The sequence below is a fragment of the Hippoglossus hippoglossus genome, chromosome 13, assembly GCF_009819705.1.
Source record: "Hippoglossus hippoglossus isolate fHipHip1 chromosome 13, fHipHip1.pri, whole genome shotgun sequence".
NCBI lineage: Eukaryota > Metazoa > Chordata > Actinopteri > Pleuronectiformes > Pleuronectidae > Hippoglossus > Hippoglossus hippoglossus.
Genome location: NC_047163.1, coordinates 2,727,625 through 2,741,123, shown reverse-complemented (window position 1 = coordinate 2,741,123; position 13,499 = coordinate 2,727,625).

The following is a 13,499-nucleotide window of genomic DNA, read 5'->3' as shown; positions in this document are numbered from 1 at the left end:
TTTCTCTCTCCTTTTGTGTCTAAGTCCTTTACTTCTTTTTAATTTTTCTACTTTCAGACACTCACACTCACACTCACACACACTGACACTCACACTCACACACGGACATGCTGTTGGCAGCTGTTTACATGGTGTGTTTGCACAATATGATGGCTGGGAGGAGGAGTAGGAGGAGGAGGAGGAGGAGGAGGAGGAGGAGGAGGACAGTGAAGGAGGGGCAGGGATGTTCTCTCCTCTGTTTAAACTACCACAGAAAACCTCATCAGCTGCCGCACTCACTATTCCAGGATTGATGCAATCTACCTGAATCCATGTGCGATGAGCCGATAGCTGTGGATCTGCTCGGACGTGTTGCACTTCTGTATTTGTGCTGCAATAAAAGTCGGTGTCATCTTTTATTACTAAAGGGATATTACGCCACTTGCATGACAAACTTCTGGTGTTTGTCTGATGTTGCCAAACACTGTGGGACCGTGTGGGAGAAAACCATTAAACCAGTAGATGGAAATATGAACCAAATTTCCTGAGACTTTAGCAAAGATTGTTTTTAAATGTGTTTAATGTGTCAATGTGTGATACATCCCCATTGGTTTTACCCATTTCTATAATCCATACGAATGTTATCATGTCATCTGGGAGAAGAAAACTAACTCCTGAAGACAGATGTTTAAAATAAAACAAATATATTCGCCCCAGATGTTCAAAGTTTTTGTCCCAAGGTCTGAAAAAAATACATAAATGTTTTCTTCTTATAAACGTAGAGAAACATGAACATCGTCAAAAACCTGCATCGTGTAAGTTTCACAAGGTTTTAGACGCCTCATTGAAGGATTGGTGTTCAGAATGAGCTGCGCCTGCACACACGCATGTTACACGTGTGCATGAACCGTGCATGTCAGTGTGTGTGTGTGTAGCTGTATACAGTGATTCTCAGTTAGGTCACACACGCACACACACACACGGACACACACACACACAGTGGGTATGCAGAACAATGGATGGCTTTGACAGAGCTGGGCTGACAGGAGGAGATGGGCCGGATCTATTGTCTCCTCTGTTTACTCACAGACTCACCTGGCACTGAGCTAATAGCACCAGCTCTATCTGTCAGTGCAGGGGACGGGGGTCTTAGCCCACGAACACACACTCTCACACACACACAGACACACACACACACAGTCGGAAACAGCAACATGCAGTCCCACAGTTGTCTGCAGGACACTAACGCAAAAAAATAAAGAAAACTTGGAGAGGGTGGGGTTTTTATGTTCCGTTAATGTTTTTGTTCTAAATGGTGTGTGTCCGTGTGTGTGTTGCCACTGTTGTGTGTGCGTGTGTGTGTGTGTCCAGTCACACCTGGGTGTCCTGGGAGGTTCTCAGTGGAGGGGAGGGTTTATGGAGTAGAAAGAGGAGGGGGTGGTGGGGGGGGTTCTTTCAGGTTTTTACTACTGTGCAAATACACACACACACACACAAAGCAGCCACAGTTGATGGGTTTTGATGGGATCAGTTGGAAGCCTCAGAGTGACCCTGCCCCAACCCCACCCTTGTTTGATCGACAAGGCTGAGAAAAGAGGGGTATGAGAGTGTGTGTGTGTGTGTGTGTGTGTGTGTGTGTGTGTGTGTGTGTGTGTGTGTGTGTGTGTGTGTGTGTGTGTGTGTGTGACTGGTCCTCCTTCAAAAAGTTAAGGAACTAACTCAGTACCCAGGTGCTGTCGTTCATCAGGAGGAACATCAGTCTGGTGCCAACATGTTTTAACCCCATATAACTTTTAACAAAACAAGATTCCATTCTTTTTCTTAACGTTAACAAATCGTTTAAAAACACAAAACCGACGTGTGTGAGTTCATCTCTGATGTTAAACATCAGCAGACTCTCTGTGGAGGCGACTCCGAGCCCATTGGCTCCCACTGGACACGCTCACAGCGTCGTTTCATAATCAGAAGCAGAATGTCCCTGAGTCGAGCTCGTATCTCACCGGTCACCTTGAATCCAATCAAGCTGCACCAAGTTACACACACACACTCAGAGATATCAGATCCCTAAATATGCCAGATTTTGTTTTCCCATCAAGATCCATCTCTGGGGAAAACGTTGAAAAATGCCACATCCCACAATGTTAAAGGACGTTTTAAATGGTTCCTGGTTCCGCCCCATGAGCAGGATTCACTCCTGTGCCTCATCCTTCCACCAAGCTTTGTGTTTCAGTTGTTTTTGTGTAATCTTGCTTGAAAACCTAACCTGCAAACAAACGTCCTCTGGACACGACATCTTTGTCAGGCAGTGTTTTCAGCAGCGGATCGACAGCCACAGTGTTTGTTGCTCTGGCGATTGTTTCCAGCTGCAGGACGGTGAATGTGGGTCTGAATCACGATAATAAACGACAATGTGTGTGTTCATGGTAATGAAGTAATATATCACTCAGCTCAGTGTTGTGTTATCAGACTTTTACACTGACAATATTTGTTATGAGAATCAAGTCACTGTTGGTTCAAGAGAAACACACATTTCTGATGCTGGTTTACAAAACCTCAGAGTCTCAATACTCACGTAGATCTGTTACTGGATCAATAAATAAAATCATTTCTCTTGTTAAACTTGTGAGGAACTGACCAGTGAACTGTCATGAACTTCAGTATTTGATTTTTAAAAGGTAGAGTTTGTTTCCCGGTGATTTTAAATAAGGTAGAAAAACTAAACCATGGATTTCAGTGAAACGTTTTTTGGTTAAAAAATAAAAAACCTTTAGTCCTTTAACCGTGTGTTGATTTAAAGCTGTGAGTGAAGTGTATACGTGCCTCGCCCTAATCTGACGTGTGTGTTTTCAAATGTCTCGGTGGATAATGGCGGCAGCGGCGGCGGCGCCGGAGGCCTCGTCTGTTTCACAGCTTTACCTTTACCTTCAGAGGTTGAGACCCGTGTCAGAGTTTCCCCGGTTCACTCTCAGGTCTCAAGGCCTGGCCAGGCAGGAGCCGGGCCGACCTCGGACGATAAGCCCTTTTTTGTGTTGTTCTCTGCTCGGGGCCTGGCTCGCTGCCAGCTGATAACAACGCGGGGCATACCTGCTGCATTAATGATTGGTCAGCCCTGCCTCCTGCCCTCGCCCAGGCTCTTTATTTTAACATCACTCTTTATCGTCCATGCACCCAGCACAAACTAAATCTTATCAAGGGAGGCCAGAGATCTATTCAGGACTTTAACGGCTCCGATTCTGCCTCTATTGTAAAACATTAAATTGAACAGACGGCACACTGGAGGAACAAATTATATGAAGTGTCGTATATTCTGAAAATGTACGGACTAAACAAGCAGGAGCAGCGAGCAGAGTCAAACTCTCATTAACATCAAACAGGCGACAGTGGCTCTGACAGCACTGCAGGGGGGGTATTTATCCACAGTGGCATCTGTTCACAGCGTGTTGCACACCACTGCACACCTAACTACCCGCAAGTGCACGTGCAGCTTTAACGTGACATAATGCATCAACAGCCACTGGTTGTGTTCTAGTGACAACATCATCAGAACACGATTCAATTATTACCTCCAACAAGGTTATGGTTTCATCTGTTTGTTTGTTTTTCAGCAGGATTACGCAAAAAAACTACTGAACCGATTTCCATGTACTTCTGTGCAGGGAGGGGACATGACGAGGAAGAACACCATGGATTTTGGTGCGGATCCAGATCAGGGGGCAGATGCAGGAGGGTTTTTTCTCCAACTCCACTTTCTCTGTGTTTTCCCGACATTTGGTTAAATTCCACAGCAAAATAAAAGGCTGGATTAAATATTAGACGCAGGACAAATACATGAAACTTAATTGAGCATCAGTCGCCTTGTTAGATTAGCTGCTGACTAGTTAGCAGTGTTACCCACGAGCGTCCTGTTAATCTAATTCACTCAATCATCATCTCCACTTTATTCACCCAGAAAATGAAGCCAAAATATCCCGCTTACGAACGCCGCCATCTTGTGTCAAAAACCTTTGGAGCCAGAGTCTGTGCAGTGGCGATCAGGGGATGGATCCACGGTTTGACTTTATATCATCAAATAAATAACTAAAACCAAACTAGGAGGTGATCAAGACACTTTGACTTCACTTTTTTTGGGGGCTGTCATGTCGTCCATCTTTATTTACGGTCTGTGATAGACACTGAAGTATGAGTGACTCCTAAACTTTTAGTCAGAGCTCTGAGTCTTTTGTGAAGTAACGAAAATGAGAATTAAAACTCAGTGTAGCTCAGCAAGTGCAACTTCCACATATTTTCTAAAAAGGATCTTTGACTATTTCTACATCCTCGTTCCGTATTTTTGTTTTGTGCTCATATCTCTGGGTCGGGCTGTGGGCGTAATATCTGCAGTACATCTGATACTGAACAGAGTGGGTCGGGCAGTGACCTCGGGGTTGTCTGGGCTGGATAAAAGGAAGTCCTGGTTAATGAGTAACTGCGCTGATGTGGTTTGGCGCTGCAGGTGGGGTGGGCGGGGGGGTTGGCAGGGACGCACACTGATAAGAGGGGAAGGTAGGGTGAGTTTTATGGGGTGCAGGTAGAGACAGACAGAGAGGGACTGGAGCTTTGTCGTCTGCATGTGGACCTATCAGTGATTTTAATTATATAATATATTTTGAATAGTCGTGTCCGTGAAGTGGAGGAAGGCAACGAGCTTATCAGGGGAAAGCAGAGGCCCCCTGTTGGAGGCTGGAGGAAGTGGTGTTAGAACTCGTCTACAAGCACTCGATGGGTCGCAGGAGAAAATACATCTCCAATGATTTGCAGCCTATTAAAATCATTTCAACCGGATCATAAGACCAAACATATTCTGAAACGACAGTGACAGGTTCAGACTCAAAGCCTCGAGCGTAGAACACAGTGTTGACGCAGACGCCAGCTCCCTGTGTTTAGATGAAGTGCTGTGATAGGAAGACGACAGTTTGCAGATGTACTTTTCGGTCTTTGACTTTATCAAAATGCAGCCACAGCGAAGAATTCTTTCACATGACGTCAATTAGTTTCATCACTTAGCATCGACCAATGAGGATTTGTTCAGACGAGAGAACGAGGGAAAGTACAGCGCTGACATTTAACCCAAATATTCAGACAGTGACACCGTTAAAGTCTTGAACTGTTCAGTGTTCAGTTAAATACACAACAGAAGAGATAACACATTCAATTCTCACTCACGTTCGCCTACTTTATAATATTACAGTGTTTATAGTAGACTTTTAATAGACACAAGCTTTACAGTGATACTACAGGAATAGGCCTGTGTTGGTAGTGATGAGAGTATACGCAGAAGTTGTGGTATTAGTAACAGCAGAGACAGTAGATAAGTAATAATTGTAATATAGTTGTAGTGACAACAGCAGCATTATTATCATTATTATAGCTGCAGAGACGCATCAGGGTCAATTTACCAGTAACATGAGTATTTAGCCCTGAGGTACTCGTACTTTATTTTTGGACTATATTCGTTTAAGATTACGTTTTTAAATGTTGAGACAAAAATGACATATTTCTGTTATTTAATATAATGACTTTAAAAAAAATAAAAGAACATAAATCATAAATTATTAATGAATAAATAAATAAAAACTCTAATTTTTCACATTGAACACATACATTTTTATACTCATTATGCTCCTAAATCTTCTAAAGCAAAAAAAATGTCAATGTTGATTCTTTACTTAATGAGTAACAGAAGAAGTAATATTGTAGTACTAGTATTTGTGATTGCAGAGTTAATGCTAACGTTAGCAGCAGCAGCAGCACAGTCCTGGTTTATTGATCTCAAAGTGGGAGGTTCCACCTGCGGCTGATTTACAGTAAGTAACGTAACACACGGACCAATCAGAGAGCTGCTCTCCGTCCTGCAGCTGGAATCACTGTTATACCCCCGAGTCGAACGCATCAACATCTGTGAGCTGCACACGATTCAGCCCCTGAGACGTCGACCACTTCGTCCACCCTCAGTTCCTCTCTGCCGCGGTGGAGCGAGCAGGAATGTGAAGGTGAACCACGTTGATCTCTGCACCATCAGGGAGAGAAGTTTAGAGATAAGACCCCCAGATACTGACCTTAAAGAGGTCGCCACGACAACCAGCGTCACCTTTAACCTCTGCACTTTAGCTTCACTTGCTCGTTCTAGACAGCGAGACAGGGGGCGGGGGGGGGGAAACCGGAGTGAGATTGGCATCAGGAACATTTTCAATCAGTTCATCTATAGATGAAACTATTTGTTAACTCTGACGTGGGACCGTCATTACAAAGACGCTGCTGATGCTGCAGTATTTTCCTTTAATACTGAAAAATTTAAGAGCATCTTTGGTTTGTTTAATCTATTTAATTTCCTCGTCTTTCTCTTCACAAGACTCTGACACGGGGAAACGTATTTTGGGAACTTGAATAGATTTGAGTGACAGAAATCCTCTCTTCAGTTCAAACCACCACTGCAGGTTGTTATTTGAAACCCTCTGTGGCCAAATCTTGTTTGTCCAAACCACAGAATCCTCACCTTCCTAAAGAGCTCGGCTCCGCACTCTGTTTTTCTTGCGTCTTAACGGAACAAAAGACGACTTTAAACGCAACAATGCAGAGGAAATCCTCCGCATTCACCGTCAGGGTGTAAAGTTTAGGGTCGAAAGCTTTGAGGGGTTAAACTAATGAGGATATAAAGATATACCTCAGGATGCACCGACTCCCTCCTCTTCCCACACGCAGACCTGGTTCGACCGGACTGGGTAATCAGTTACCTGCTCCAGCTGACCTGTGCTACCCACATAGCCCACCACACACACACACACACACACACACACACACACACACACACACACACACACACACACACACACACACACACACACACACACACACACACACACACACACACACACACACACACACACACACACACAAACCCCAAAGTCCACTTAAAAACGGCCCATGTACATACTACAGTGGATATGTCAAAATGACACTTTGGAATAGTGTATGTGGTTTTATGATATTGTGTTTTCACATCCCAGCTTCACACGCACTTTGTGACTTCTTTCTTTTTGTGTGTTTTTTGTTTTATAGACCAAATGTGATGAGCAACATGAATAATAACTTTATGAAGATGAACACGCCTGAGGAAGTTTGTTTGTGGCTGAAACACAGAGCTTCAAACTTGAAGCCAAATTATTCCGCACATTGTAAATGTCCCACTGATTTGAATCCAGTTTTGTTTGGAGGTCTTCTGTGATTGGTCGGAGAGATAACTGGAACAAAGAAATATGCAAAGCTGAGCAGCAAGCGAGTTACTAATTAATCTCCAGATGGGCCGATGCAGTCTATACGATAAGTCAAGTGAGATCACGTCAAATTCACATTCAGCTGAGTTTTTTAAAACGACCACACTCCACATCACAATTTCAACTGCAGACACTTTAGAAAGCTTCGTTTTCCAAAGCGCTGGATTATTAAAAATCCCAGATTTACGTGAATGGAAGAAAAGCATCTTGTCATGAATCCACTTTGTGTGTGTGAACACGGCCTCACACTTTCTTGGTCTCTTATCTCAGTATCTCCCTCTATCTACCTGAACCATAACTTCTCCTCCTCCAACTCCCAACTGCTGCAGCCACTTCTCCCCCAAGCAGCTTGTTCCTCACCCGACCACCGCCGTTCCTCTAACGACCACCAGGAGAACACACTGACACGGTGGCCATTTTCCTCTGGCTGTGCAGAATAATGTTGAACTGCAACACGTTGAAAGACATATAAAACATATAGAATCTTACAAATGGTTAATGTTACGGCTTCCTGCAGCAACTGAAAAGACGACGGCTCACCTCAGCTAAGGCTTTGTTATCAGATGCAATGAGAAACATGGAGGCAGCTCATGAGCACATTATTTCAGCTTCACACCCATAGACTGTAAATAAAGATGGATGACACGTCTCTACTTCCTCAAACTGTCCAGAAAGGCTACCATGTCCCACGATGACATCATTTGGAGTCTGTGCAGTGGCGATGGAGGGAGGGAGATGAGGTCACACCTCGACCTGTCGTGAGTCAATCAGGAAGTTTCACTTTTCAACATCAAATAAATAATTAAAACCAAACTTGAGCAGAAACACTTGAACATAAACCAGTGTGACAAGAACAACCTAACTTATTTCAAAGTTAACTTCACGAGCGGGACAATTTGACCTTTGACCACATACACACAGTTTTTACCTATAGTTACTTAGAAAAGAATTAAACAAATATTCACATTTATATATATTCTCTATAAACCATCTACTCGTCTACGTTCTATTTAACATCCTCTTAACTAAACCAACTTTGACCGGACTATGGCGCCTGCAGCTACAACCGCCCCCCCCCCCCGCGTCCTGCTGACAGCGAACAGTCCACGTTGCTCTGGAGATATTTAGAAATCTCAATTAGCACAAAATGTCCGAAACTAACCACAACACATCTTCATCCACATTTTAAAAGAGTGTAACAGCCGCCCAGTGCAGTCTTTGACCCCCAGACCAGTATGTGGGTTATCTGTCAGCCTTCACCTGTGGCTGAACAGCCTGTTCTCTTTGCTCTCCTCGTTTCCCCGCTGCCATCCCACCATTGTCACCCACATACACCCCCCCCCCACTCCGTACTCCCCCGCCCCTGGTCACCGAGTCCAGCTCTGTCAGACGTGGGTGGAGGATGAACAGAATGAACTGGGCCCCCAGTCAAAATCAATTGCTCCTTGTTTTATTTACTCTCTAATTTATCCGCTGAAGTGACGCGAGTCAGCATCAGAGTCTCGACCGAGTCTCTGCACAGAGAACGGTGTTCAACAGAGAATGAGCAATAAGAGAAATTCATCAAAGTTTAACGTAGCGTTTATTCAAAGCTTGAACCTGAGGTGTCTATAGAGGAAGTGATATTTAACACGTAGACACGTATGAGGTTAGAGCACAGGAATGTATAGTTTTCACCCTGATAATAAAACGTTATCATGCGTCAGGAGTTGAGCAACTGGGACTTGCAGGAATGTTTTGTTGTGGCACACTGGGCTGGGAGAGCTGGGTGTGTCCCGCTAATGTAGGTCGGCTCTCTTTCACCTGCGTGTTTGTCAAGACTGGAATTTTTAGAATTTCTTTTTCCTCCTTTATTAAAATAGTTTTATTGGTTTGTATTTCGGTTCAAGTCACATAAAGTAGCCGTAAAAGCTCGGGGGACGGAGGCAGAAGCCGCCTGTAGGCGCGTTAACGAGTCACTCAACCTGTCAGCGGTCTGCTGGGTGGTGACTGGTTCATAACAGCTCGAGCAGTCGTTCCACTTCCTTCTCCACATCCTTTAACTGCACAGGTGAAGGGCTTTCCTAAGATCCGGGAAGCTGTGTGTGCGTGTGCGTGAGAGAGAGAGAGAGAGAGAGAGAGAGAGAGAGAGAGAGAGAGAGAGAGAGCCCGAGGACAACAGATCAATATGAGTGACTAATGAAGGAGAATGCAGGAAGTCGTGAGTCACCACAGAACATCAAACCTGTAGGCGTGAACCTCCGACTCTTTATGAGAATTAAACCGTTGTTTAGTTAACAGCACAGTTTATAAACCACACGTCCAAACTACAGTAGAACTGTGGTGAGTCGTCGTGTGTTAACTCACCAGGATCCGGATGCGTGTCTGTTTGAACCAGGATAGAATTTAGAAAATATAACTGACATTTGACGTCTTGGATTTGATGGATGTACTGATGATGTTTATTAAGATGTTTAATTAAAATTCACATTAGAGAAAGAACAACAGCAAATTCTCACTAATGACAAACTGGATTAAATTAGTTATTTATCTAGTTATCTAAGTTATCTAAAAAAAAAAAAAGCTGTTGATTATCTATTCATGAAATCAACTGAAATGTATTATACTTATCACATAAGTAAGTATAAATTACTTGTTACTTATTATTAAACTTATTAAATTCAGTCTTCAAAGGGGGCCAGAAAATGGGGGGGGACAGTCGTCAGTGGGACCCACAGCCCGAGGAGACGTCCTCACAGTTTGTTTTATCTGACCAGCGGCCGTATTTAAAAGACATAGATTTAAATATGTAGATCTACAGAAAGATATAGAATAGAACAACTTTTGTTTACCTAGTGTTTGAGAAGCTGGAATCAGCATTTCTCCTTCATAAATAAGTGACAATAAGTTCTTAACCATCAATTGTGATCTTCACTTTGTTTTTCATATTGTAAAAACAAAATCAATAAACATATAAAAAAAAGGTGGATGAATAATCGATTCATTTACGATTAACTTATTATGGACTACTTCATTCATTATTTTTAAAATCTAGATTTGGTTCAACATTGATCATTATGCATCTTTACATTTTGGATCTTATAGAAGAGCGAGGGAGAAAAATTACAGGCTGATGATATTTTTTAAATATGCAAATATGCCTTTTTAAAGTAGATTTTTAGCATCAGAGCATTGAAATAAAACAATTCTGACACACGCTGCTAATGAAATGTTGTCTGTTATTTTCATCCAGATTTTCAGTCTCAACGACGACGCTGTAATAAAAGTGTTCCGCTGCCGATAGGATCTCCAGCCGTGAGCAGCCTGCTCCAGTGATGTCACAGCGTTTTATGGCCGACACAGTCATAAACAGAATCAAAACCTGAGAGAGACTCTTTACTTTATAAAAGCCAGAAAAAAAATAAAAGATAAGTGCTGGATATTTGCATAAACTCACACATTTCAGACGAGTGTAAACAAGACGTGCTGATTTGATTTAGTTTCATTTGCTCTATCTGACTTAATGGAGTTATCTGGACGGTGCTGCACTCATTTGTCACGGGTTTTTTGGTCGATGCACAAACATTTTCACGACACAAACACACACACACAGAAATATGAACACAATGCAAGCACCTGAAAACAACTGCAAGACTGTCGGTTGAGAATTAGTTACCCAGAATGCAAAAGGGCAAAGTCATTAGGGTGAAAAGCGTCTCAGGTGTAATCAGGCGGCTGCTGTGTGACTCAGTCCTCACGTCATATCACAGGGACAGAAACACACCTCGTCCAGGAGGAAGACATAATCCTTCACAGAACATTAATCCTGCATCGGCCAACGATTCAGGAAGTGAAAGAAACCGGGGCCTTGTGGCTTTGTTCGCTGTCGGCACACTGAGGAATACGTGACGTGTGCTCACACCAGATTAAAGAAGTGACGCTGCAAGTTGTAAAATGACTAATTTGACATCATCACTCACATTACAAAAGGTGCTTTTCTCATTTTCCACAACAAAAAGCTGGTAAAATGCAGGAATGTCGCTCTGTTCCATAGAAATATCATTCATATCAGTCAGACTCTCACTTCCACCATTTCATACTTTCATACTAAACAGTTTATCATTCAAACCAGATACAGATAAAATACTAACTGAGAGATGGATTAGTCATGTTTCCAGGTAACTGAGGGAAGCGTCAGAGGACAGGAGGGATCTCGACTGCGGAAGTGAAGCCAGTCGGCCTTTTATAACCTCGGCCATAACTCTGCCTCCGCTGCTGTAAAAAAATAAAACCGTCTGGGATATTCTTGGCCTGTCTCCATGGTTACACAGACGCACATGACACGCGGAGTGGGAATAAACATACTTAAAAATACACTCAGCAATAGTGACACTGTTGAGTGGCCGCACGTGTTTCTGTTTCGGCAAAATGAAAGAAATACCCTACAGTGAAGAGAGCAAAGAGGTGTGTGTGTGTGTGTGTGTGTGTGTGTGTGTGTGTGTGTGTGTGTGTGTGTGTGTGTGTGTGTGTGTGTGTGTGTGTGTGTCAAAGTTGAATTCTTTCAGTTTGGCTCCTTCTCTCTTATCAAGGGACATTTTTAAAAGTCACTCACTCTGCACAGTGCGGAATAAAAAAAAGCTAATAATAAAGAGCGAATCACAAACTGCCTCTTCTCTCTCTCTCTCTCTCTCTCTCTCTCTCTCTCTCTCTCTCTCTCTCTCTCTCTCTCTCTCTCTCTCTCTCTCTCTCTCTCTCTCTCTTTCCTTCTATCATCCTCTCTGATGTCTTAATATCCAACAACACCTCATGTCTGAAGATCTCAGATATCCCTGTCTGTGCTTGCACTATGGCACCCCCTGTTGGAATATTACCCGACCACCTGTGGATTCAGTTGTAGTTAGTGTTATTAAACTCTAACTAGTGTTATTAAACTCTAGAGTTTAATAACACTAGAGTCTTTTTTTTTAGTCTTAAAAAGCCAAGACTCTAAAACTCATAATAAACTAGAACTTGAATTCACTAGATCCAGATTATTTTATAAATTTGATCTATATTTTCATCTTCTGCTGCCAACAGCACTTTGTTCTCATCATTTCACATTTGAATATGTATATATATTTAACATTTGAATTTTACAAACAGTGATTTCAATTATTTCTGTTATGGGAACTAAGTCTGATAAAGAATTTGGTCGGTTGGACTACGCAGAATAAAAGTTTTACTTATGGACCCTTTTGAAACAGAGGCTCTATTTGAACACGTTGCCATGGTGAAGCAGAGCATCACAGCTCCATGGGTGGTGATGGATGATTACCTCAGAGCTGACTGAACTCATTCAGATCAGCTGCTCAGGAACAGAAACTGTGGAGTTTCTCATGTTCGTGTTTGTTAAACAGGTTCCTGATGTTCCTTCTGAGGATTGTATGTTTCTCACCTCTTCACCTGGAGCTGTGCAAACACCTTCAGGTCTTTGTCCTTCCTGCTTCCTCCGCCGGAGGAAACTGGAAAAGGGTCAATAGAAGCTAGGAAGAGAAAAGGCAATTGTTATAGACACTGTATAGAATATCTATATAAAACTAGTTTAATTCATCTGAGCTACTCTGTAATCTACCTGGACGCTGCTCTGGATTATAAGGAGGTGCAGTATAGAGCTGATCAAGATCGTTCTTACTAAACTGAACACAATGTGATGTCTGCACAGTAAGGTTAGTGTCTGTGGCTCAGGAGGAAGAGAAGCAACCGACAGAAGGTCATTGGTGCGATCCCTGGCTCCTCCAGCCTGCCGTCCGAAGTGTCCTTGGGCAAGTTCCTGAACCCCAAATTACCCTGGAGGCTGTGCCGTCAGTGTATGGACGGTGTGTGACAGAAGAAGTGCTGTTTACCATCCATTTAGCAAAGGAGTTCGAATAAATAACTAAACTAAAATACATCTCTCTTTGTAACTAGTAGTATTCAGGATGCACAAAATAAAATAAAATGGTAAAAGTGAGATATTAGCTTTAATCAAATTAAATAGAATTCTACTAAAAAGACTCATAAATACATAGTAAAGATGAGAAACTAGCAGCAGAATTACACCTTATCATATTTAATATGTCATATTTCCACAAAATACACATTAAGCAAGAGAAATCTTTAAGAAATTGGGCTCCACTCTTTGTTTTGTGTAAATATAAAAATAAAAAGGAAGATTTTAACACCAAGGTCCTGAATCAGCATCGTAAAGTCTGG